Source organism: Panthera onca, chromosome B2, assembly GCF_046562875.1.
Source record: "Panthera onca isolate mPanOnc1 chromosome B2, mPanOnc1 haplotype 2, whole genome shotgun sequence".
NCBI classification, from domain to species: Eukaryota; Metazoa; Chordata; class Mammalia; order Carnivora; family Felidae; genus Panthera; species Panthera onca.
In genome coordinates, this window is record NC_138343.1 from 18366378 (window position 1) to 18392259 (window position 25882).

At 41.4% G+C, this 25882-nt stretch overlaps 2 long non-coding RNA genes across 2 annotated transcripts; both read right to left on the reverse strand.

The window, feature by feature from the left end:
- Positions 1 to 7757: 7757 nt before the first annotated feature.
- Positions 7758 to 16259, reverse strand: LOC132666757 (uncharacterized). The gene is made up of 4 exons (XR_009604822.2): positions 16114 to 16259; positions 15601 to 15754; positions 13926 to 14748; positions 7758 to 8601 (listed from the first exon to the last, which is right to left on the reverse strand). It is a non-coding gene; the product is annotated as an uncharacterized LOC132666757 (long non-coding RNA).
- A 7150-nt stretch (positions 16260 to 23409) lies between these two features.
- LOC132666756 (uncharacterized) lies at positions 23410 to 25211 on the reverse strand. Its single transcript, XR_009604821.3, has 3 exons — positions 25092 to 25211; positions 24122 to 24179; positions 23410 to 23758 (listed from the first exon to the last, which is right to left on the reverse strand). It is a non-coding gene; the product is annotated as an uncharacterized LOC132666756 (long non-coding RNA).
- Positions 25212 to 25882: the final 671 nt, after the last annotated feature.

Sequence of the window (25882 nt, forward strand, 5' to 3'; positions counted from 1 at the left end):
GTTCCTCCCCGCTCATGCTCTGTCTCAAAAATAAATAAACATTAAAAAAAAAAAAAGAGTTGGATGCTTCATCAACAGAGCCACCAATAGTCGCCCCAATAGTCCTACTGTCTTTCAGGACAATTGCATTTCTTTTGTGAATTACATACTTTATGTTTTCTAGCAATGACCGGGTTCACTTGATTTTTCTACATGATGTCAATATTTACTCATTCATTTGTTTGGCTTACGTGTCAGTAACGTCGAGGATTCATTTCAATCTAAAATACATTACATTTCCTTATGGTATTTGAGATAGGTTAATAATTAAGAAATACATGTGAATTCATAACATTTCTTATCTACCTTCCATTAATCCAGTTGCTTATTTAATGCACCTTGTTTCTTTCGTCATTTGGCTAAATATAAAGAGGTGCATATTTTCCTATTATTAAGCCTCCTTGCAGAATATATTTTCACTTAAGTCCCAATCTGCAATTGTCAGATGGGCTTCGCCCTGGCTCAGAAGAAATGTTATTCTCACCTTAACGAGCCACCAACAGGATGATTAACAAACATCTCTTTATTGTTAAAAAAGTTCAAATCCTAAAAGAACGCACATGGTAACATTTCAATGTGCGGACAGATTTTACAAAGTTAATTTCATTTTTAAAAGCGCACTAGTATTTTAATAACAAAAATTCGTCCTTATTAAAAAATTATAAAGTTCATTTAAAAATGCAGCGTTTCAAAAGTCATTTGTATTCCAAAACCCTCCATCAGGGTTTTTCTCGGCACCCGGGCGTGCGGAAAGGATGCTTCTACATTTAGATTTTCTGTCTATACACACAGCTTTGTGGGAAAGTTTCCTGTTCAAAATTAATGTGTCGAAGAGCTTAAAGTATATGAATTGATATCATGTTGTAAATACAGTAGCAATTGTTCAAAGACTTTATGCATTCTTGTGGCTTGGGCGAGTTTTATTTCCTGAAGAACATACTGGAAGGGAGGTTTATTTTTAGGCACACAGCCTTGGACACACCCTTTGGGGGCTGTGATGGTGTGGAAGGAGAGGGGAGAGGACAGAGACTCAGATCTGGAGAGAGCCAAAGATGAAGCAAGTCCGGAGAGAGAGACAGAGGGACAGAGAGACAGAGAGACGCATGAGCAAGGGAACTGGCCTGAAGTTGAACACGGACGGGTTTGAAGTGCTGAGGGGAACTGGCAGTTGTCGCCCCTAGAAATCCCCATCTGGGTGGTTTCCTACGTGTCTGCCATAAAACTCTTGCACAGTAAATGAAGAAAATATATAAAAGTTTAAATTTTATTGGGTGTAAAGCTCTTAAGAAACTGCTGCTCACCACGAGTCTAGGGATGACTGGGTTTGAATGAAGGGACCCCTGCTAAAGAAGCCTTCTCCCTGCTGGTTTCCTGCCTGCTCCGCAGCCCCGGGTCGTCCTGACGACATTCCCTTGCTAGGATGGACCACAGGCAGCTGAGGCAGAAATGTCCCTGCCTCGACCTGGAAGAAAAGGTTGCGTTCGGGCCCAAACCTAGATTCCACCGGGTAAGAATCGCTCTCCCCTGCGAACGGGAATGATGGAACACAGGCAGACAAATGCGAATAAACCTTCACATAAACACTCTTGTCACTGCCGGTTGCTAACAGATGCATCGAGGTAAACGCTGTTACCTCAAGAAGTGTTATCTTCTGGGGATCCTTATCATAATTTTATTTTAAATCTGAACAGCTGTTGTTTAACTACCACAGACCACAATTTATCTACAGCTTGGGGCCATAAAGTTAGCTTTAATGCACTCGGATTCTTTTCTCCGCACCCACCACCCCCCCTCCGCCCCGTATTTGATTTAATTTCCATGCATCTGACACTCACATGCCATATACTATTTGCATATTTCAATGTGTACCTTTGCAGAACCCGTCAGTGCTCAGGTGCTAAAAGTGGAAGAATAAATAAAACCGGAAGTTCCCGATGACAAATTATAAACCCAAGGAAGAACAACTCTCAGGTTTCACTTACACGGAAAATATTCTGAACGATAATAGCTCCTTCAGGACAACAAAGCAGGTTTTTCTAGGGTGGTTGGTTTATGGTGAGTGTAGAAAAAAAAAAAAACACAAAAACGGATGTTTTTTTTGGCAGTGAAACACAGCACACTTATCTGAATTGAGCCCTAGGGCTTACCATACAGTAACGGGGAGAGAGCTCCAGCTTTATTTAAGAAATCAACAAATGTGGCCACTTCCATAAGCCGAATGTTTTCAAAAATTGATGTTCATGGTTTTCCATTCAAGGGGTTTTTTGAAAATGAGGTCGCAGTTTCAAACAAAAGAAAACTCCGGGGAAGATGGGGAGGGAATAAAAAGTCACTCCTGGGCAACTTGTAACAAAGGTCCCTCGTGGCTTAGGATTCCGTGCCTAACGAAGGCACGCTAAGACCCTATGAGCTCACCTAGGACTCCAGCTGCATTGGACAGGAAATCCATTTTGGTCAGGGTTCCATGGGCCCGAGACTATCCTTTGGTCTTAACTACGGCATCTGAAAACTTCCAGGCAGAGGTCAGAGGACTCGAAAAGCTTTTTCTTTTCTCGGCTAGCTCCCTTAACACCTGCCAAATCTGGAGAGTCTGAAACTGCCATCTTTTCTCCCCTCGCAGAGGGAACAGCCACATATTGGCAGGCAGGCTTGGCTCTCAGAGTTGTTCAGGGTGACCTTTAGGACCCGGCCCCTTTGGAATCCTTGCTTGTTGTCGCTGAGTTTGGAAAAAGAAAAGCGAGATGCGATCCTTATCGCAACAGAGGGGAAAAGGTGCTGGGGCTCAGTGATCCACTTGCTGATTCGATGATCAGTTTTCTGGCAGCAAATTGTGGCAAAATGAGGATTTCACAGGTGCCCTAAACCACACCAGTAAAATCCACAAGAGAAGTACCGTCGCTGGTAACGTTAACAGTAAGAATAAAGATACTTACACACCTGTCTTAAAGGCGTAATTAAAAAGTAGAATCCTAGTGCATGGTTTACTTCTGCGCCATTAACGCTCTTGGAAGTGGAAATGGTTCAAATAGAAACCAAGAAACAGTGGCAAAGGTGAGAAGGATTTGGAGGCCCTGACTTGAGGATTTGGTTTTGCATTTTGCAGATGATGCCACTCTTGCAAAGTTTGAATACCCGTACACTTTCTCTTTATACTTCTTGTTGGGCATACTTCTGGTGGACCCTCGAACTGGAAAGAACTGAAGGGGGTGTAGATATTCTCAAGGACAACTGCTGGGTGCCCCAAATTTCATGAGGAACTTTGACCCTGTGAAAAAATCGAAGCTGATTTGCAAGCCAGAGAGAGTGAGATAAACCCCAGGAATCCCCACCTGTTACTTGCCCAGCACCTTTCACTGGAAGATTTCTGTCTGAGGAACATTGGTGAAGGAAGCCTCACAGTGCCCCACTTCTAGAATGGCAAACATGAGTTTCTCCCTCTCCTTGTCTCTCTCAACAGCTCTCAAGTGCTTGACACAGACAGGCAGGGGGTAGGGGGGAAGAGCATGAAGACAAGGCCACCTCTCTTGAATCTCCAGAGGAAGGCTAGCTTCATCCCTAGAAACGATGTGATTTGAGCGTGGTGACATCTCTACTCTCACTCCAAGGCCAAGAGGGTTATCGATGAGCAGAGGGGAGGATGTTGGTTCTATTTTATTTTATTCTGAACAGATGGGAAACTCGTACAGCAACTAGTCGTAGGCTGGTGCCCAGAACGAGGCTGACCCACGGTGTAGGAGAAAAGAGAAGAAGGAACATACGTTGCCCACACAAGGTGGCTTCCTGTGTGCTGTCCACACTCTTTTTCCATCTCCCAGTTGACGGTGGCCCAGCCTCATGCTGTCTGTCTCAAGCCATTTAGCGCTGGAGCAGAGCTTCCCCGACCACGGAGGGAGGTTGCTCATCTGACCCATGATGAGCTGAGCTGAATCACTTTTCTAAACCTATTGTGATCCACTGTTAGTTGTTGCTGTTGTTGTTGTTTTTAAACGAGTGCTTAAAAAAGAGTAGCAATTCTTTTGGAAGGTGTGGAAGGCAGCCAGCACTTTATCTTAGGAGGCAAATATTTGTATGGGGTAAAGAAATCTGTTTTTACCCTGAATGGGACTGGTTTTGTATAGACGTTCGATGAAGTTATGGTTGGAGCTACCCCGGCAAACCCGTAACTCAGGGTTCAAAGGTCACCATTGTTATTTTTTTCTCAGTACCCAAAGAATTGTAAGAATAGAGGGAGGAGGGGGGAGAGAGAGAGAATGAGAATCTTTGATGTGCAGAAGAGGAGCTGTCTCGGGCATTAATGTGTTAATTTTATTTATTTATTTATTTATTTATTTATTTATTTATTTATGTTTATTTATTTTTGAGACAGACACAGAGAGAGAGGTCGGGAGGGACAGAGAGAGGAAGACACAACACAGAATCCGAAGCAGGCGCCAGGCTCCGAGCTGTCAGCACAGAGCCCGGCGCGGGGCTTGAACCCACAAACTGTGAGATCCCGACCTGAGCAGAAGTCAGATGCTTAACTGACGGAGCCACTCAGGCGCCTCAATGTGTTAACTTTAGCAGTAGCAGAGACTGCTAAGGATCAAGCTACCAACGTTTTGACTCTGGGGATGTTATGATAGCTGAAATGAATAGACTTGCAATGTGGAGGATTTTGTTTGGGGAAATGTCTTTTGGAAGTGATCTTTTGTTCTCCCATAGACCATATCGGATCATAAATTCAATACCTTATATCGCACCTATAGTGTAGAGCTCATAAGAGGCATGGATTTGACCTGTGGACAGGATGTCTTTCTGGGGGTGTTCGTATATGTTCGAATACAGATTCTTTTATTTACCCGTCAAGTATAGATGAAAGGGAGTACATAAAGATAAAAGAGCCACGGGCACAGTCAAAAACTATAAAGGGTCTATAAACAAACTCTTAACTCTAAAGTTTAGCCTGCCGGAATTTCATAGATGTTGGCAGAAAACGTGAGATTCTTCAGTCAGAAACAAATGATTTTATTAGTCATAGTGAGAGCAGCAAACAGAATTTGCATTTATTCCCTGAATCCCAATTCTCACAGGGCCACACGAAGAGGGCCAAGTGACCCTGCACGTATAGTAGGTTGCATTCTAGAACACTGAGCCTAGGGAACTAGAATCTTTTTTAATGAGAAATAAGCATTACCTCCCTTTGTCCTGGAAGAAGATATCCTTCTGGGTGGTAAGCAAACCTGCCCCTTGCTCCAAAGGGAGACACCATACCTGTCTTCCAAAATTGTTCACTACACAGACATCGCAACAAGAACAGTTACGTGCAGAAATCAGAGGGACCCCTAGAAAATGGTTTTTTAAACAATATCCACTCCTGGTTTCTATGCCATCCTGGCTTCTGGTAAATTTATCCACTCCATCTGCCACACTGATAAATCTGACCAACAGTGGCTGGGACCAAATCCATTTAATTTGTCTCATACGGCATTTAATTGACACTATTTTCGACAGGACTCCACTCTGTCAGCAGGACTTCTGGGCAGCAGATCGCGCCAGCCTACCGTATCGACCAATCGTGACCTCAAGGGTCCGAGGCTCAAGTCGTTGAACAAAACCCCAGGAAATCATCAAGATCTACCCTGGAAAGCCAGATAGCTTTCTCCTTAACTTTCCATACTGGCTTTTCTCCTCAGCCCAAGGCATTAATCCAGGTACCGCAGGATGTATCAGTGATCGCACAGACTTCCCCTTGCCTGCAGGGACAAAGCCTACAGCAATTCTGTCATCCGTAACAACATTAGTCAGTGAGTTGTGCTGACTTGAGTGGCTTCTAGGGCTAAGGTGATAATGGTGAACACTTCGGTTAAAGTCAGGGTCAAAATTTGTATCACCTTTTCTAATTGGATGGTCTTGTCATAGGGGATACTGCCTGAAGGGTAGGCACAAAGAACAGGTCAGTTTTTCCTCTGCTGGAAGGTTCTTCTGAATAATCTCCTGGAAGGTTCTTCTGAATAATCCCCTGGTAGACTCATTAGAAGAGATCTCTATATTCATCTAGAAGGAAAGCTTCATAATTTGCTGGTGGCATTTCCTTAAACACCTGGAGGTTTCTTTTCTTTTTTTTTTTTCTTTTCCTTCTACCTGGAGGTTTCTCCCATCCGAGTACTAACCAGGCCTGACCCTACTTAGCTTCCGAGATCAGACAAGATCGGGAGCGTTCAGGGTGGTATGGCCGTAGACCTTCTACCTGGAGGTTTCAGAGGACCTCCCTTCAAACTCACACAGCTATGATTCAAGTCATCAGGTTTTCAGTAAGGAGGCAAGTTAATGATGGCTTCCACAGATGGTATTCCTGGAAATAAAGCGTTATTTACAATTTGGGGGACTCCCGGTTGGATTTCTATCAGTTTGGGGTACAGTCGGACTGTCCCCTAGCTGACTGGTTGGCCTTAGTTTCCCAGTTTGGTTCAAATAATTGAGTTTAGTATTATTCTTGGAGCAACTGGCTGATGGCAGTAAATCCAACCTGTCCTGTTGGTCCCTGTCGCCAGCCACATGTCATTTGTCATTTAGACTGATTGATCAATGGCTATGGTAATAGGAACTGGAAAGACATCTAGAAACAGGGTCTAGTATTTTGTGTGGGTGATACAGGAAGCTGTAGCCATGCCTTGCTGCTGCTGAGAGAAAGTATAAGAAAAGCCAAGAGAAATGGTGATCAAATGTTGGAGATGGACCAGAGCCAGCAGAGACATGACCAGGCCCAGCAGTCATTGAAATTTAGGGAGCCAGCAATAGTTTGGGAGACTTATACCAGGGGGTCTTTAGAAAAGAAGGTTCCAGGGCGTTTCTGAAAGACAAAAATCATTAATAATCCTCTTCTCCTTACCTCCCAAGGTATATAAGTGGTTCCCCACCAGGTATTGAGGTCGTTGGTCAACTTACGCCTCCACAAAATTGGTGCATCCCATTCCATGAAATGTAACTTCACCTTTATTTCATGCACCCCTTACATTTTTTTTTTTTTTTCTGGAAAAGTGAAGCATGCAACAGGCAGGAGCATTTTTATAAAATGTATGGAGACCTTGGGGCACCTGGCTGGCTCAGTGGGAGGAACGTGTGACTCTTGATCTTGGGGTTTGTGAGTTCTAGCTCCATGTTGGGTGTACTTAAATAAATACATATTAGAAAACCACACAGTGACGTATTAGGGATCCCACTTTGACCTGTGTGGACGACGTTAGAGAGACTTGCAAACAGGTGGTCATTATACTTTCATTTATAGTCTAAAGCTGTATCATTCCACTGAGACAATCCAGGTGGCTGGGCCAGAATTACGTTTGAATTCCTTATCCTTCATTTTGGCTGGGCTGCTTCCTAGAGATTGTACCAAGCAGACAAGACTAAGATTGCCATTAAGGGAAAGAAAAAGAAATATCCTGTCCAGGAAATGTTGGGCTGAAATCCTGAATTTTCAAAAGAGATCTAAATAATATTCTATACTTCTCATCCTGCTCATTGCTCAGGAAACATCTAAGAGAAGATGAGAAGATGAGCCTTCATGGGGCCAGTCACATTCAGTGACCAGACTGTCTCACTAAGGTATGTGGATGTTGAGTCAGATATATTATTTATTTATAAATTTATAAAATTAGTTTTATTGAGACCATAATTCACATACCATACAATTCACCCATTTAGGATGTACAATTCACTGGTTTTTAGTATATTCACAGATATGTGCAACCATCACCATAGTCAATTTTAGAACATTTTCGTCACCTTAAAAAATAAATCCTATATCCCCTAGCCATCCCCAACCCTCAAACCCAGCCCCATCCATCTCAACTTCCAGCCCTATACAACCATTAGTATACTTTCTGTCTCTATAGATTTACAGATTCAACCATGCTGTAGCACGTATCATTATTTTATTCTTTTTTATGGCCAAACAACCCATTATATGGACATACCACATTTTGTTTATCCCTTCGTTAGTTGATGGATAATTGGGCTGTTTCCATCTTTGACTCCTATGAATAATGCCACTATAAACACTCATGTACAAGTTTTTGTGTGTGGACATTGGTTTTAATTTTCATGGATATATATACAAGAGTGGAATTGTTGGTCATATGGTAACTCTACGATTAATCTTTTGTGGAACTGCCAGAATGTTTTCCAAAGTGATGGCATCATTCTATATTTCCATCATCAGTAGATGAGGGTTACTATTTCTCCACACTTTTACCAACTCTTGTTACTCACTTTTTGATTCTTTTTGAGGAAGTGGTGTCTCATTGTAGTTTTGATGCAATAAATAATGTTGAGCATCTTTTCATGTGCTTATTGACCTTTTGTATATCTTCCCTTAAAGAAATGTCTTAGGGAGCCTGGGTGGCAGAGTGGTTAAGCATCTTGATGGTTAAGATGACTCTTGATCTCAGCTCAGGTCACAATCTCACTGTTCGTGGATTCGAGCCCTTCACTGGACTCTGTGCTAATGGGGTGGAGCCTTCTTGGGATTCTGTCTCTCCTTCTTTCTGCCTTTTCCCTCCTCGTGCACGTGCTCTCTCTCTCTCTCTCTCTCTAAAAAATAAATAAACAAAAAAATTAAAAAAAAGAAATATCTTTATTCTTTTGCATGTGGCTATACAGTTGAATTGTCTGTTTCTCCCTTTATTTCTGTCAGTTTTGTATTATATATTTTGGTGCTGTGTTATTGGATACATATATGTTTATAATTATTATATCTTCCTGATGCACTTGCCCTTTTATCATTATAAAATGTCCTTCTTTATCTCTAATAACTTTTATTTTTCTTTAAAGTCTATTTTGTCTTACAGTAATATAGCGACATCATCTTTCTTGTGGTTGTGTTTGCATGGGGCATTATTTAATATCCTTTTGCTTTCGATATCTCTGTATTTGAAATTAAAGTACGTCTGCTGAAGACAGCATGTATTTGGATCACAGGTTTTAATCCAATCTGGCAGTCTCTGCCTTTTGATTGGATTGTTTAATCTATTCAGATTTAATATTATTTTCAATAACAGCTGAATTCATGTCTGACACTTTTACTTTTCATTTTTTATGTGATTCATGTCTTTTTTGTTCCTTTATTTCTCTTTTATTGCTTTATTTCACATTAAGTGAATATTGTCTCATGCAGCATTTTATTTCATGATTTTCTTCACTATATATTTTTGCATTTTCTCTAGAGTTAACCGTATACATCTTCATGATCAGAATCAGCTTCAGATTTATACTAACCTTTCAAGTGAGATATAGAAAGGTTATTGCTTTTACCCCTTTTTGTGATATTATTGCTATATATAAAATCTATTTTCTTTTCCCCTTTTAACATATCAAATCTATAAATATTACAAAAAAGACAATATTGTAATTATTTCTTTCTATAATTTTGTCTTTCAAAGAAGCTAAGAGAAAACAGAGAATCTGTATTTATAGCTTTCATTATATTAATCTTTGTATTTATCATTCCTGATTCTCTTTACTTGTTCTTCCAGATTTACCATCTGGAGTTATTTCCTTAGCCCAATACAGTTTTGCTCTTAATCCACCTCTTTTGTGTTAGTAGCAATTATATTACATGTCTATATGTTATGGGCCCAATAGGATAATATATACATATCATTTTATACAATTGATTTTTATTTTTTATTTTTTGGCAATAAATATCAAACTAATTTATTTGTTATGGATGCCACAGACATATTATTCCATTGATAGCATTTTACATAGTATAATATCTGAATATATCTGAATCCTAAACAAATCTTCTCTCACCCTAGATCTCATAACATTTGTCTGTTAAACTAAACGCAAGGTTCTCAGCTCAGTACTCAGTGCCTTTCATCATTAGATCCTACAGCTTCCACCTATCCACCCATTTGCCTGGAATCCTGATGCAGGCCACCCAACAACATCCAACACCTCTCGACCAATCTCACTTCTTTGTTTTTTCCTTTGCTATTCTTTGCTCTCCCAATAGCCTTCACTCTACCTATCCAACAGTTCCAAGATCAGGCTCAAAACTTATTTTCAAGAGCATACTTTAGGAATCTATCCCAGAAATGAAATTGTTTCTTATTTTAAATACCACAGTAGTCTTCTAGTATGGACTTTGCTTTAAGAAATTTGTAGCCAATTGTCATTATTAGCTGTAGTTATGGTTCTATAGAGTCACTGCAAACATTGAATCGGTTCTTGGTAAAATAAAAGTAAAATAAAGAGAGGTTTCTGGGAGCCTCCAGTCATAACATTTTCCTAAACTGGTCAAGGGATAATCTTGTTTTATGTTTCAAGAAGTATTATTTATTTATTTATTTATTTAATATATAATTTATCGTCAAATTGGTTTCCATACAACATCCAGTGCTCATCCCAACAGGTGCCCTCCTCAATGCCCATCACCCACTTTCCCCTCTTCCCTACCCCCCTTCAAATTGATTTTTAAATAAGAGAAGAAAGGAGAATGTGTATTTATATAGCCTCTTGTTATTACATAAATACCTTAACCAGTACTTGTTGATTTTTTTGGTATGAATGCTAATTTCTGTTTGAGGTCACTTCAGCCTGAATAACTTCCTTTAGTATTTCATATAAGGCTGATCTGCTTGCAACAAATTCTCTCAGTTATTGTTTGTCTGGGAATGTCTTTATTTTGCTTTTACTTTTTCTTTTTTAAGTTTTTGTTTATTTATTTTGAGAGAGAGAGAGAGAGAGTGCGTGAGTGGGGTAGGTGCAGAGAGAGAAGGAGAGAGAATCCCAAGCGGGCTCTGCACCATTAACAGTGCAGAGCCCAAAGGGGACTGGAACTCACGAACTGTGAAATCATGACCTAAGCCAAAAACCAAGAGTCAGATGCTTAACTGACTGAACCATGCAGGTGCCCCTGCTTTCACTTTTTAAAGATAGCTTTGGTGGGGAATGCCTGGGTGGCTCAGTTAGTTGAGTGACTGACTTCAGCTCAGGTCATGGTCTCATGGTTTGTGAGTTTGAGCCCCGCATCAGGATCGCTGCTGTCAACACAGAACCCGCTTCGGATTCTCTGTCCCCCTTTCTCTCTGCACTTCCCCCGCTTGTGCTCTCTCAAAAATAAATAAAAACATTAAAAAAAAAGATTGCTTTGTTGGATATAAGGTTTTTGGTTGACAGTTTTTTTCTTTGGACACTTTGAATATGATATCCTACTACCCTTTGGTCTCCATTGTTTTTGCTGATAAATTCATGAGTAATCTTACTGGGGTTCCTTGTAAAAATGGGTTGTTTTTTTCTTACTGCTTTCAAGAGTTTATCCTGGTCTTTGACTTTCGGTGTTTTTACTTTGATGTGTTTGTCTATCGATCTCCTTGTGTTTATCCTACTTGGAGTTTGTGGAGCTTCCTGCATGTGTAGAGTAGTGGTTTTCAGTACGTTTGACACGTTTTCAGCTATTATTTCCTCAAATATTTTTCTGCCACTTTTTTTCTATCGCTTTTCCTTCTAGTACTTCCATTATGCACATGTAGGTACACTTCATAAGGCCTTACATTGCTCTGTTCTTTTTTCTTTATTCTTATTTTACTCTGTTTTTTGGACTGCATATCCTCTATTGAGCTCTCTGTAAGTCTGCTACTTATTTTGCCAATCAAATAGTCTCTTGAGCCCCATTATGAACTTTCAATTTCTGTAATTGTACTTTTTCAACTCAAGCATTTCCATTTGATTATTTTTTTTATAATTTCTATCTTTTTATTGATATTGTCTATCTGATGTGACATTGTCCATTATCATTACACCCTCTTTTATTTCTTTAGTATTGTTTTCTTTTAGATTGTTGAACATATTTATAATGACTCCATTAGAGATTATTTTTTTGTTAAATTTGGTGTCTGGTTATTCTCACAGTTTGTGTTGTCTGCCTTTTCCTTGGTATATGGGTCATACTCTAGTGTTTCTTTATAAATCTTGTAACTTTTTGTTGGAAACTGGGAATTTTGGGTAATAACCTGTAGCACCTCTTAGTACTGATGACCCCCTCCTGACCTCGGGACTTGTTATTGTTATTTGTTTGCTATATTTTAGTGATTGGCTGAAATATTTTTGTGGAGTTTATTTCTCCTGCTGTATTATCCGTCTGATATTGCAACCTGGGATGTGCCCAGGGTCACTCTGGGCTGGCATTTGTTAAGTTGCTGGATGATTGCTTTATTATTTTTAGCAATGCCTCATATATCTTGACTATTAGCCCATTATTGAGTGGCTTTGGAGATAAAGGCACAACAGTATCAACATGTAAATGATCCAGAGAACTAAAAACATGACTCAGTTTAGTTTTAAAGACCAAAATGCCGTGGCCCGATCCTGCTGCTTGGACTGAAAAGTAACACCATAAACCAAAAAGTGTCAACAGCAGTGAGGTTCCACCTAAGGCCTGAGAGGTGGTTAAGGGATCTCCCAGGAATGAATGGGGGCCCTAACCTGTGCAGTGTTGCTTCCCTCACTGTAAGACAATTGGATCAACTTTTGGCTAAAGGCAGAAGTCTGTTGTGCAGTGATGATTCTGCCTCAAAGAATATGACTTTTCTTTTTTCCCCCCCAGTATAAGATGGTGGAAATACTGCCATGTCCAGTATGATGACGAATCCAGGCAACAATGGTGACAAACTGCATGATGCAGACTTAGTCAGGGACTTGATTTCAGTTGGTTTCATCAGAGAATAGGCCCTTACATGGCATCTACATGAGTGACCCAGATGGTTCCATGAGTGGCACGATTTGTTTTCACATTTCATGGCCCTAAATAAGAGTAGCTTTAATCTGTCTTGTAGTTTCCAAGCAACAGACCAAAGAATTAGGCCGTTGGCTCCCGTTTAAGAGTCCAGAAAAATAAAACATAGTTTATCAAGGGGAATAGTGACCAGAATTGTGAGAACGGACTTGAGTTATTATGCCCACTGACTGAGCAAGTGTGTGTGCATTTTTGGTTTTGCCTCGCTGTCGTTGAGGCTGGACAGCTATCGCAGCTCAGTGGGCACAAGGGGGCTTCAACGTAGCTCATCTATCTGTGAACCGGGCCCATGCCCAAGGATTCCATTGGCCATCAACGTTGCTTCAGGCAATGAGATGAAGAATAAACTTTCCCTCAATAACATAACTGCCATTGTTCAGTTATGACCACAATGCTATGAATTTCTGCCCATGGTAGTTGCAAATTTCCTTCCTTCTGTACCCAGTGTAAGTGGGTGTCTCTGTAATTGTCGCCTGAGAGAAGTCAACACCTTCTGTCCTCACCAGAACGAATCTTAGTATTAGTTGTTACGATGGGGCAGACTTGAGGCTGACAGCCAGATTGGTGAGGAAGTCCCCCTTTCCAGGGAAGAGTTAGCAATACTTAGGGCGCTGTTCAGCTGATTGTCTTTGCATCTGCTTCTTGAGACTTGGCTAACTATAGGGTTGGGAGGTTAGAAACATTTCTTCCTTGTTTGGTCAATACATCCACTCTCTTACACTGGGCAAAAAATAAAGAACATCATGTTCTTTGAGGCAAAGTTGTCACTGCATGCCAGACTTCGGACTTTTGCCAAAAGTTGATCCAATTGCTTTACAGCGAGGGAAGCGACACTGTACCTTGCTTACTGATTTCCGTGGACTTTCTTCAATTCCTATCAATTTTCCCACGTGGCCCCCTTCCAGAAAGTCATATGCCTGTCAGCCTCCAATCCTTGTTGACAAAACAGTCAAGAACAGTGAAGGGTCTGAGATTTCTCCCAATTTTCAAGCTATCACCTTAGCCTGTGTATTGATTATCAATGGCTCAGTACCATAGAATTAGAGGCTTAAAACAAGGCACATCTACTATTTCACAGATTCTGTAGGTCGCAGTTTAGGCATGGCCTCACTGGGTCCTCTGCAAGGACTGTATTCTTCTCTGAAGCTTGACTAGAAACCATCTGCTTCCAAGCCCACAGAGTAGTTTGCAGCATTCGGTTTCCTATAGGCTGTGGACTGAGGGCCCCCATTCTTGCTAGTTCAGCTGGAGGCTGTCTTCAGTTGTTTACTATGCGGGTTCACAACATGGCCATTTGCTTCCTCAAGGCCACCAAGCAGGAGAGTCTCCTTGTAAGACAGACATTACAAATATATGTAATATAATTATGTACACATAATCACCTACCTTCTTGTCACATTGTTGTATGCTACTGGTTGAAAGCAAATCACACTCCTACCCACACTCAAGGGGAGAGGACATCACAGGGCATTCATATGAGCAGATGGGGACTTTGGGGACCACTCTATCTGCCAGAGTCTACCGTAGATTCACGAATGCTGGCAGAAGACACGAGACTCTTGGGGGAGAGACAAAGGACTTCTCTTTTCACAGCAAGAATAGTAGCCCAAGAATCAACATTTGTGCTGGTCCTCTGAGTGTCAGTTCCCCAAGGACAACGTAAAGAGGGCTAGGTAATATCTGTACATGCAGTGGAGTGTGTTATAGGAAAGGAACTTGGAGCTTTGGAAGCCTGGATCTTTTATTAAAGGAAATAAGCATGCCTGACCTGGGCCCTGAAGGGAGACACCACCACTATCTTCCAAGACTGTTCACTCTGCAAACATCCTGGAAAAGAGAGTCTAAAACAACTGTCTGCTTGCAAGATGTGCAGACACATACAATTCATGGAGCATTATCTTTCCGTGGGCAGATCTTGACTCTGAGGAGCATATCTAGGTACAATAGAAAAATATAACCATGTATATCAATAACCCTCATGCATCAAGTCTGAAAAGGGAAATTCAGTGTGGTACGGCAGCTCAAAGGAAGGCAAAAGTATTCCTAACTCTACAGATGAGACATTCCATCACAGAATTTATGTTGGAATTTAAAGCATTTCTGAGATTTTAGCTACTGAGGGAAGGTAGAAAAGAAAGGAAGAATATATAGAAGCATCAGGAAGAGCAGAGGTACAGAGAAGGGAAGCCATGTTGGGCAGTTTCACTGGATGCAACTGTAGGGGGAGAGAAAGCAGCATGGCGAAAAGTCTGGAAGTGTAAAATCAGGTTGGCTAATCGTGGGCCTTACATGTCTACGTAGGTGCCAGTAAGCTGTTTCGGGGAGCTAAAAGTGCTGTCCTTAAAGTGCCTTGAGTGAATGAGGGAGCGAGGACGAATTTATTCAGTACTGTGCTGTGGCAATTGTAATCTGGAGGTAGTGGCATGAATCCGAGGTGCAAAACGACTCAAATTCTAAGCAGAATTCTTAGAGAAACGACTCTTGTGGAAGGTACAAGTCAGGAGGTGGGGAAAGTCTAAGGTGGCTCTTTGGCAGCGGGAAGGGAAAGGTCAGAGTTGGATGTATGCTTTTTCATTGGTAGAATCAGCTGGACCTGATGGCTCGTTGCTCCCGTAACACAGCAAAAAGGGACGAGTCAAGAAGTAACCCAAGGAGCCGAAAGGCGAGTGGCATCAGGATGAGAAATACAGAAGTTTTAAGAAGGTGCAGGTAATGGGGAGGAGATGATACATTTGGTTTGGGGTAAACAAAACCAAACAAAACAAAAAGGCCCTTTGAAAAGGCACCTGTTTGAAGAGTAAGGTAATCTCTTGATGCACCTAGAGATACTTCACCAATGGGTGCCAAGAGACGTTTAAAGCATTGAAACACAAATTCAGGGTCATCTTATTAAGCATGGGTGGTAATAATTAGGTCGGATATTTTCTTTCATTTGGCTGCCTAAGGAAAAGAATAATGCATTTAAACTGGGATTGGTAAAAATTGGATCATTTCCATACCTTTCAGATCGGAGAATTCTGACTATATATTATAGTTCATTCAAGTAGGCAGAGGTAGTTTTTAAAAAGCTGAAAGCTTATAATTTAAGGTGTAGGTCTTAATTTTTAAACTCAGTGGCTACCCTAAGTGAGATGGACACATGTTAGCTTTTCTCATCGAGGGAGAGTGATCTGATTTTACATACTTGACCTTGGCTGGGGAAGGGTAACAGGAAAGGAGATGTACCCTTCTCTGCTGAGCCTTTAGCGTAGCCCAGATTTAATGCATGTGCTTTTGTTCATTCGTGAGGTTGTACTCACCAGGGAGCACTACAGCAATTTGTGTTCCCATTTGTAACTTTACAGGTTTTGCCTCACAGAGTCAACCTTCGTGTTTGTTTTCCATTCACGGAATACAGACTTACGATGAAAGGAATTGTCATTAAACACACTTGGATTCTTGGATGCTCCGACTGAATAGGGAAGAGGGAAGGGGGGTCGGAGGGGAGAGAAAGAAACAGAGAGACCTTCGGAGAATGCCTTCCTTCTCATTCTACATTTTAGAGATCAACAAGATAACTTTATTAAATGAAAGAAGGAAGCACTCACCTGCTGAGTAGTGCCCTTTACACGCTCCATTCTTTAATCTGCAATACAACCCCATTTATTCCTCTTCTCAGTTTACACATTAATAGACTAAAGCTCAGGAACTTCATAACCAGCCTCCAGCTGGAAAGTTGACTTTTAGGTAGGTAAGGTGGACGGTTCTGTCTCGTTCTTGCCACGACACCAGGAGCTTTTAATAAAGTCGCTAAACAATCAGTGTCACCAAGCATGGTTTGAAGTGACATCTATGGAGGAAAATTTCGAAGACATAAACACAGCTTGGTGCCTTTTCCAGGAAACCTTAACCGTGGCCATTGTCAGGTAGTCCCGGTTCGATACCTGAGCTTGATTAGAAACTTGCTTTTTTTTGCTCATCTGAATTCTTTATCTTGGATTCAAAGGCTTTTTCTATATCATGTTGGGGCTTTGTCCATCCAAATGGCCCTCTGGGTTTCCCTGAGCTCAGATGACTGCAGTGTCTTTTTTCTTGTCCCCGGAGCCATTTCTAGGCGCTTGGATTATTTATAATCTTCTCCCTATACCCCTTTCCTCCACAGGATGACATTTAACTACTTTCAACCATCTAGCTCACCTATAAAAACATTCGTGTAGTGCATTTAAGAAATATGGCAGTATCCGTTCCACTGTTCGTGGACTTTTTGTTTTTTTGTTTTTTTTCCTGTTTGAAATGATTACCAATAAAGCAACTGTAAATATTCTTGTGGTAGAGATAGCTCCCGTTAACAAGGGAGTAGATAAATAGCCCTAAATTAGATCCAAACACTCCTCATTGCTCAAATATAAAGTAACAACAATAATAACTGCCCATCATCCCCCACCAATGTTAACCACAGTAGCATAAATTCTGTTCTCTCTCAGTTTCTGAAGACAGTACATATTCTTTTTACAAGCATAGGTTGAAAACATATCCCCTAATTAGATTCACAGAATGGTTACCTTGTTGCTTTCCATGTTTTAGGGGAACTGTTTTGGGGTGGATTTGATTTATATTTATTTGGTCTTGAACTTGGCCATAGAAATGACAAGCCATCACACCATCTACCCTCTGGTCAGTATGTGACAGATACCAAGGTTGGGGGCTGAAGGGTTTTCTCAAGACCATGGAATTAAGAGACTGGAAGGTAGAAAGAGAAGAATCACCTTCTATCTTTATTTAAAACAGTTTCATAAGCAAATGCAACCTTAAATTGCAATTTCATTGTAGGAGCATAAACTTTGTCCTAAGATTCATCTGCAGAAGTCTTAACATAAATTGCAAAAATGTCACGTTTCTGAAGAAGAAAACTTTGTTTTCTGAAAAATTTATCATTATATAACATTCCAAGACAAATAAAACCTTGGAGCAGAAAACAGCTGGTGATATCAATGAAAAGGAAGAAAAGCGAAATATCACATTTTCATTGGAGAAAATTGCACAACTGTTGATATTGGAGAGTAGTTCTATCCCATGTGTAATTGTTATTTCTCTCTCTCTCTCTCTCTCTCTCTTTAGCAACTTTTAATGTTTATTTGTTTTTGAGAGAGAGACAGAGAGAGTGCGAGCAGGGAGGGACAGAGAGAGACACACACATGCATGCACGCACACACACACACACACACACAGAATCTGAAGCAGGCTCCAGGCTCTGAGCTGTCAGCACAGAGACTGACGCAGGGCTTGAACTCACAAACTGTGCGATAACGACCTGAACCGAAGTTGGCCGCTCAACCAACTGAGCCACCCAGGTGCCCCAGTAATTCTTATTTCTTGATTTTCCTGTATGAGTGAGTTTTATAGATAAGCAAGACCTAGGAAAATATAGTTGTTTGTTTTTATACGAAGGTTAGCGTTTTTCGTAAGTGTAGTTCTCCAATAGTTTCTCTTATGTTTTTTTAGGTAAGTATCATCTATAAATAGTAAATTTAGTGGTTGGTGCTTCCAGAACAATGTTAAATAATGGTAATGATGAGGACGTTCTTATTTTGTTCCTGACTTTAATGTCACTGCTTTAGTGTTTCTACATGAAGCATGATTGATACATTTCATTGACAATATCTCTTAGGTGATATTTAATATTTTGACTTCCATAATTTCTCAGATATTCTATAATTTGACACAGGCTTAGTCATATTCTTGACTCAATTCGTTTCATAGAGAGTTACAAATTTCCAGATGATTGGGGTTTTTACTTTGTTTTGTTTTAGGATGAATTTTCTCTCTCAGTTCTCTTACATTATGCCTTGTCCTTTGTTCTTAGTTCCTGTTCTTTTTTCATTTTGTTCTCTATTTTCTTTGTTTCTTATAAGTTTAAAAGTTTTAAATTGTGTTCTAACAATTGTCTTCATAACAATAATATTAAGAGAGTATCTATCAACTCCTTAGTATGAACAACTGAAATTAATTTAAAATAAAAATGGCGTATATTTAAGGTATACAACACAATGATTTGATATACATATATGTAGTAAAGTGATTACTACAGTCCAGCTAATTAATTAACATTTCTCCTCATATAGTTACCTTTTCTTTGTGTGTGATAAGTGCCCCTGAAATCTATCCTGTTAGCATCCTTCCAGAGTTCAATACCCCATTCTTAAGTAATCATTCCTGTATATTAGATCTGTAGACTTACTTATCCTACATAAATGTAACTTTGTACCCTTTGACCAGCATCTCTCCATTCCACACCCCCTTCCCCTTGCCCCAGTAATCAATATTCCACTCTGTTTTTATGTGTTTTTGTTTTCGTTTTGGAGCTTCCACGTGTAAGTGAGATCATATAGTTTTTGTCTTTCTGTGTCTGGTTTATTTCACTTAGCATAATGTCCTCCAGTTTCATCTACATTGTTGCAAATGGCAGGATTTCCTTCTTTTTCATGGTTGAATAATGTTCCACTGTGCATGTGCACGTGTGTGTGTGTGTGTGTCTGTGTGTGTATCCCTCCCTCCTTTCATGCAATTTTCTTTAAAAGTTTATTTTACTTATTTTGAGGGCAGGGGGTGGGAAAGCACAGGAGAGACAGAGGGAGAGGGAGAAAGAAAGAATCCCAAGCAGGCTCCATGCTGTCAGCATAGAGCCTGATACAGGGCTTGATCTCACAGACCATAAGATTATGACCTGAGTCGAAATCTAGAGTTGGATGCTCAAATGACTGCGCCACCCAGGTGCTCCCTCTAGTAGTTTCTTAAGAAGAGCTACTGGGATCTAAAGTCTGTATCTTCTTGTGGGTGGAAAAGTGTTTGTTGCCTTTATACTTGAATGACAGTTTATCTGGGTATAAGACTCTTCAGTCACATTTTCTTTCCTTAAAGCTCTTCTGGGTGTTGTTCTTTTATCTTCTAGCATTGTATCTTTCTGTACTCTGAGGCTAGCATTTGTGTGTGTGTGTGTGTGTGTGTGTGTGTGTGTGTGTGTGTGTGTGTGATAAATATCTTGATGCTTTTTCTGGATCCCTAAATTATTCTCTCTCTGTCTTGGAAGCTTAGGAACTTTTCTGGGATATGTCTCAAAGACAATATGTTGATATTTCCATAAGTTTTCCTTTGATGCATTATGCATTTATATTCCTCAGGTCCAAGTCCTTATATCTTTGGAAACTTTTCTTGAATTATGTCTTTCTGTTTTTCTTTTTTCTTTTCTTTCTTTTTTATTACTTTATTTCTTTTCCGCAGAGACAAACAATGCAAATCTCATGTCTGATGTTTTACTTGAAAACTATTTCCTCTCTAATATTTTGAATCTGTTTCATTCTATCTTAATTTGTTTGACTTTTCTCTTTTATGATTTCAATAGTGTTGATTTCCTTTTATATTACTTCTAATTTGAATTTCATTTCTCTATTGCTTCTTTGTCCTGCTTTTTTCCTTAGGTCTTCAAGCTTATGTGTCAATTTATGTTAATTCCCTGTATCTTCCCCGGTCTTTTGCATCTTGCTTGAGCTCTTGCAGGGCCAATTGATTCATTCCCCTTTCAAAATTTATGACAATGTGTTGTCTTACAGTTTTCATCTGCTTTATGACAATGGTTTCTGAGGGTATGTTATTTCACTTGGCATTTCTCCTCCTTTCTCTTATGCCACATTTTTTGGTATTCTGTGCCAGTTCGTTTTTTTAGAAAGATTTTCTTCCCTTCTCCTCCCCTTCCCCTTCCCCCCCTTCCCCTTCCCCTTCTCTTCCTTCTTCTTCTTCTTCTTCTTCTTCTTCTTCTTCTTCTTCTTCCCTTCCCTCCTCCTCCTCCTCCTTCTTCTTATTTTTCTTTTTCTTCTTCTTCTTCTTCTTCTTCTTCTTCTTCTTCTTCTTCTCTTTTTCTTAAAGAAAGCACATTTTTTGGGGGACCAGCTGTAGAGAAGACAAAACCATGATTCACTCTTGCAGGAATTCTACTTATTCTTGTAGGTTGTTCCTTTGGAGTTTTTCATTTACTTCACCCAGGCCTGTTGAGATTGTTAGCAAAGGACTGCTGCTTATATAGATATTCCCTTCTTTTTCATGCTGTGTGACTTCCTTACTCCAGTATAATAGGTTAATCCAAAACTAACGGATTAAAATGCCATTTATTAGTTATCATGAGTGTTGTGGACCCAGGCTTATTCATAAATCTGTGATTGGCTGGAGGTTGGCTAAGTCAGGCTGGGCTGCGGATGGTGTTGTGCTCTATTTTACCCGCTTTCTGAGACCAGCATGCTAGTCTGTGTTTATTCTTCTTGTAGCAATAGCAGAGGTGTAAGAGGGCAAGAGGAAATACACAGGATTCTTGAGAACTTGTCTTGGAATGGAGACATCACATTTGCCTTATCCTATCGGCCAAAACAAATCAACACAGCTGAGTCAAGATGTAAAGGATGGGGAAATAGTTCCTACCTCTTTAGTGACAGGGACTGAAAGGTCACATGAAGACGAGTGTGGATACAGTGCTGCAGAATTGGGGCCATGGACACAATTTGTCGCATTTGCTAAATACAGAATACTTTGTGCAAATATAACTTATTTGTTTAATTCTCTGCTCATCCCCCATGTTCCTTGCTTTTCGTGACTTTGCGTTAACTGGTTCCAAGGAATTTCCCATTGCTGGTACATATACCAGTTCCTTTAGTTTCAAACAAGGTGAGACCCGTGGATTTCAAGGATGGCCCCATCTGTCCTCACCTCCTGGTGTTCACACCCTTGTATAATCCCCTCCACCGAGTGTGGACTGGACCTAGTGACTTCCTTCTAAGGAAAGATTAGTGAATGCTATTCTAAGAGTAGGTTGTAAAAACGGTGTCTTCTATCCTGCTCACACACTTTCTCTTTCTCTGGTTCTTCTTGTTTGCTTGTTTTGATGAAGAAAACTGCCACGTTGTGAGCTGCTTATGGAGAGGCCCACATGGCGAGGAACTGAGAGCGGCCTCCAGCCAACATCCAGCAAGGAACTGAGGCCTCAGTCTAAAGCCCTCAACCACATAAATGAACTCAGAAGTGGATTCTATCCCAGTCGAGACTCCAGATAACTGCAGCCCTGGCTGATACCTCACTTTCAGCTTATGAAGCGTCTTTAAGTAGAGAAATCAGCAAAGACCTTGCCCAAATTCTGACCCGCAGAAACTGTGAGGCAATAAATGATGAAGGTTAAAGCCACCGAGTTTTGAGGTAATATGTTACTCTGCAATTGCTAAGTAACACACACGGATTGTTGGTTTTTCAGACTGTGCCACTTACTTTGGAGAAGTGTGCCCTGTTGGATTTGCTTGAGATCTGTGGTCAAGGGTCTTCTCTCTCAATAGCTTGACCTTCACAGCATTTGGTATCTCTTTTTAATATGCTGCAGGTTGGCGTTTATTATTTAAAGAAGTTGTTTAGAGTTACGGTAAAGGTTTATCAAAGAAAGAATTTAGAGTTGTTGCCTTTATACTTTTCATTCTGTTTATTGCTTTTGGGTGACTTTTTTTTTGCCCCTCTTATAAAAACCAAAGTACAAATTCTGAATTGTGCATTTCATTTTCTAAATACTTCCAGAAAGCTGCTGCTTGAGGCCCTTGGTACAGTAATATGTGAAGAACTTAATGGATGCTAGCCAGTGGCAGAATCAAGCCAGCTTTGTCCTAGTTCTCCTTGGACCCAGCACCTTCTTTCTCCATTCTCATCTTATATGTTTAACCCAAGAGGTGGCCTGTGTGGTTGTGGTGTCAGATTTTCTGTGCTGTCGGCACAGAGACTGACGCAGGGCTTGAAATCACAAGCTATGAGATCATGACCTGACCCGAAGTCAAGAGTTGGATGCTGAACTGACTGAGCCACCCAGGTGCCGTCATTTCCCTAATCTCTCAATGCTTTATAGCCTTGAGAACTAATCTTGGTAGTATTGTAAGGCTGATGAAATGAAATAATTCATGCCAAGTGTTAATACAGTGCCTGACAGATGGTAAGCCCTCAATAAATGCTAACTATGTAAAACATATATTTATTAAATGCCTACTGATTGCCTGAGGTTGTACTAGGTCATGAGCATACAAATATGTGTACAATTTGGTTCCTTTTTCTCAAGGAAATCATAGTCTTGCGAGTGAAATGGGACTAATAGTTGTGTAACATTATTGTTTGCAAACACTATCATGCACTTTGCTGTTCCGATCCTGATAAACTCACCTGTGAGGTATTATTCCTGAATTCCTGCTTTGGTTTTCTGCCTGGCATCCCAGTTTCTGTAGGATTCGAGGATGTTTTATATCCAGAGGACAGCCAGATAAAAATGTCTGTCTTCCCCACTTTCCTTCTGGAATCCATTTAGACTATTCTCTTGATAGGTATTTATACTTCACGTTAAGTCTAGTGCTCATCCCAAGTGCCCTTCTCAATGCCCATCACCCATTTTCCCCTCTCTCCCCACCAACCCTCAGTTGGTTCTCCGTATTTAAGAGTCTCTTCTGGTTTGCCTCCCTCCCTCTCTGTTTGTAACTATTTTTTCCCCCTTCCCTTCCCCTGTGGTCTTCTGTTGAGTTTCTCAAGATTCACATATCAGTGAAAACATATGATAATTGACAGATAGATATATTTTAGAAAATAAACTGTTTAGACCAGCGCCCTGCCGAAAACCAAAAATACACAGAGTGCCTTCTCCCTGTTCAGACCAGAGTAAAACTACTCAGAGCAAACAAATAAACAACAAACAAACTACAAAACAAAAGCAAAATCCCCAGTTGTGTCTCCTTCTGTTACGCAGGTACAGCTGAGAGAGACTGCCAAGCAAGGAACAGTAGAGAGCTGGTGAGTTTCTAGGAGGTTCTGGCCAAAGCTGGGAGATCAGGTGCCTGTGGCTCATTTCGCTGGCGTTAATCTGTGATGCCTTCGGTGTCGTCACATGTATTTCATTGGTGTTTTTCCCTTATTAAATATGAAAATCATGTCAAAGGTAAATGTCAAGGGGCTATAAAATTACCCTTCTTATCTTCTGAACATTTATCAGTTGATAAATGGAAAGACACCGCTGCCAAAATAACTGAATGAATAATTTATAAATGACTGATGCATCTTGTATGTTGTTTCAGGCACAAAACAGTAGGACATCAATAATCAAAAGAAGTTGGATTAATTTAGCAGTATTTTGCCGCTGATGTTTTTATCTAAATGCTGCAGTGTGGATCCTGGTCGCCAGGGAACCTGGTTTCTCTTGTTTTGCTCCTTACCTACCTGGGGTACTGGGGGGGGGGGTACGGAGGTAGGGGAGGAGGGGGCCCCTTCTCTTACCTCAGACCTCCTTCTTTCTTATTTGATCTGCACATCCTCTCTCCCTCCATGGACCTTTCTGCAATACGCCAGGATGTAAACAAAACAAAACAAAACAAAACAAAACAAAACAAAACACCTTGATTTAAAAAGGGCTTGCACATCTCCCTTGAATTCTCACCTTGCCTAGACGTCATTTCCCCCCATTAATTTACATTGAGCCAGTGTTGTCTTTGAAATGCTAGTCTTGGGGCGCCTGGGTGGCTCGGTGGGTTAAGCGTCCGACTTCGGCTCAGGTCATGGTCTCACGGTCCGTGAGTTCGAGCCCCGCGTCAGGCTCTGTGCTGACAGCTCAGAGCCTGGAGCCTGTTTCAGATGCTGTGTCTCCCTCTCTCTCTGCTCCTCCCCTGTTCATGCTCTGTCTCTCTCTGTCTCAAAAATAAATAAACGTTAAAAAAATTTAAAAAAAAAATGAAATGCTAGTCTTTAGACGACTGTCTTAAATGCATTTAGAATTCTCTAACGTTGTCATCGTGGTCACCCTAAAAGGCTCCATAATGTGCATTAAATTAATTAATGTCCTTAAAGGACCAGAGCAGAGCTCAACCCTGTTGCTTCTGCTGGCCAGGGTTTAGGTACCGTGCCAACCGCCAGCCAGAAAAAAAACAACAACCCTGGAAGCCTCCCTACAGCAGTAAACTCAATGGCAAGTCTTCCCGGGAAAGGCGGGGGGCGGGGGGGGGGGGGGGGCGAGGGGGACCCATGCAGCCCCAGGAAAGTTCTGCGGAGAAAATTTGCCTGGCCTTGGAGATCTCAACCTGGATCCAATTTCCCCCGAAGGTTAAGCAGCCTTATTCCGGGACATACGCTAACAAAGGGGGAAGGGGCCAGACAATTAACATCATGATTTATTCTGACATGACTCTTGAAGGGTGGCCACTTTATTATTATTATTATTATTTTTTAAATTCCACCCTGTGGCTTTACCCACCAAGCCCGGGATCTGCTCTTTGTCATCCCATTATCAAAACGGCCTCGCCTCTGCTCCCCAGGCCCCGCTGCCTGTTAACGTCCACGGAGCGCGACATCTAGCCCAGCGTGGTAATGGGGCTGCCCCCTCCCACTCCCCCTCGGCCGGGCTGGGCCGCGCGGGGGCCCCTCGGAGCACCGAGCGATCCCCGAGGGCTCCCCGGCTGCGCGCGCGTCATCAGCCGCTCTGCCGGGGGAAGCGGGCCTGGACGGAGATGGGGACGCACCGCCCGGCCGGGCGAGGGTGCAAAGCGGTGCCCTCCCTGGCGGGGCACCGAGCTGCTCTGCAGATCTGGCCCGGTCCCTGGACCTTCACAGGCAGTGCCGCAGAAGGCACGGGAGCTCCCGTTTGGGCATTTATTACCTGGAGCAAAATGTGCAGAGAGGGTCGGTAATGAAGTACTTGACTAATTCGGTGTGATCCAGCTGGCTGAGCCAGAGGGGCTGGCTGCCGAGGGAGGCCGGGAAACTAACGAACTCACTGCTAGCCATTTTCCCTTGGCACCTGGGAAGCCAAAACAAAGGCGTGAGTAGATCAAAAAGCAGAGAGGTATCAATAATAAAGAAGGAGAGGAGACCGGGAGAGAAGGAGGGAGGGTGGGGGTGGGGGTCAGGCCATCGCTTGTTTTTTAAGAAAGTTATTAGTTTTTATTTTTTTTCTCATTCCGTCTCCGAGTTCAGTCCCCCTTCCCACTCCCTGGGCCTTTACATTCTTTTGGTAACAGACACCCAAAGTCTGGTGGGTTTGTTTGC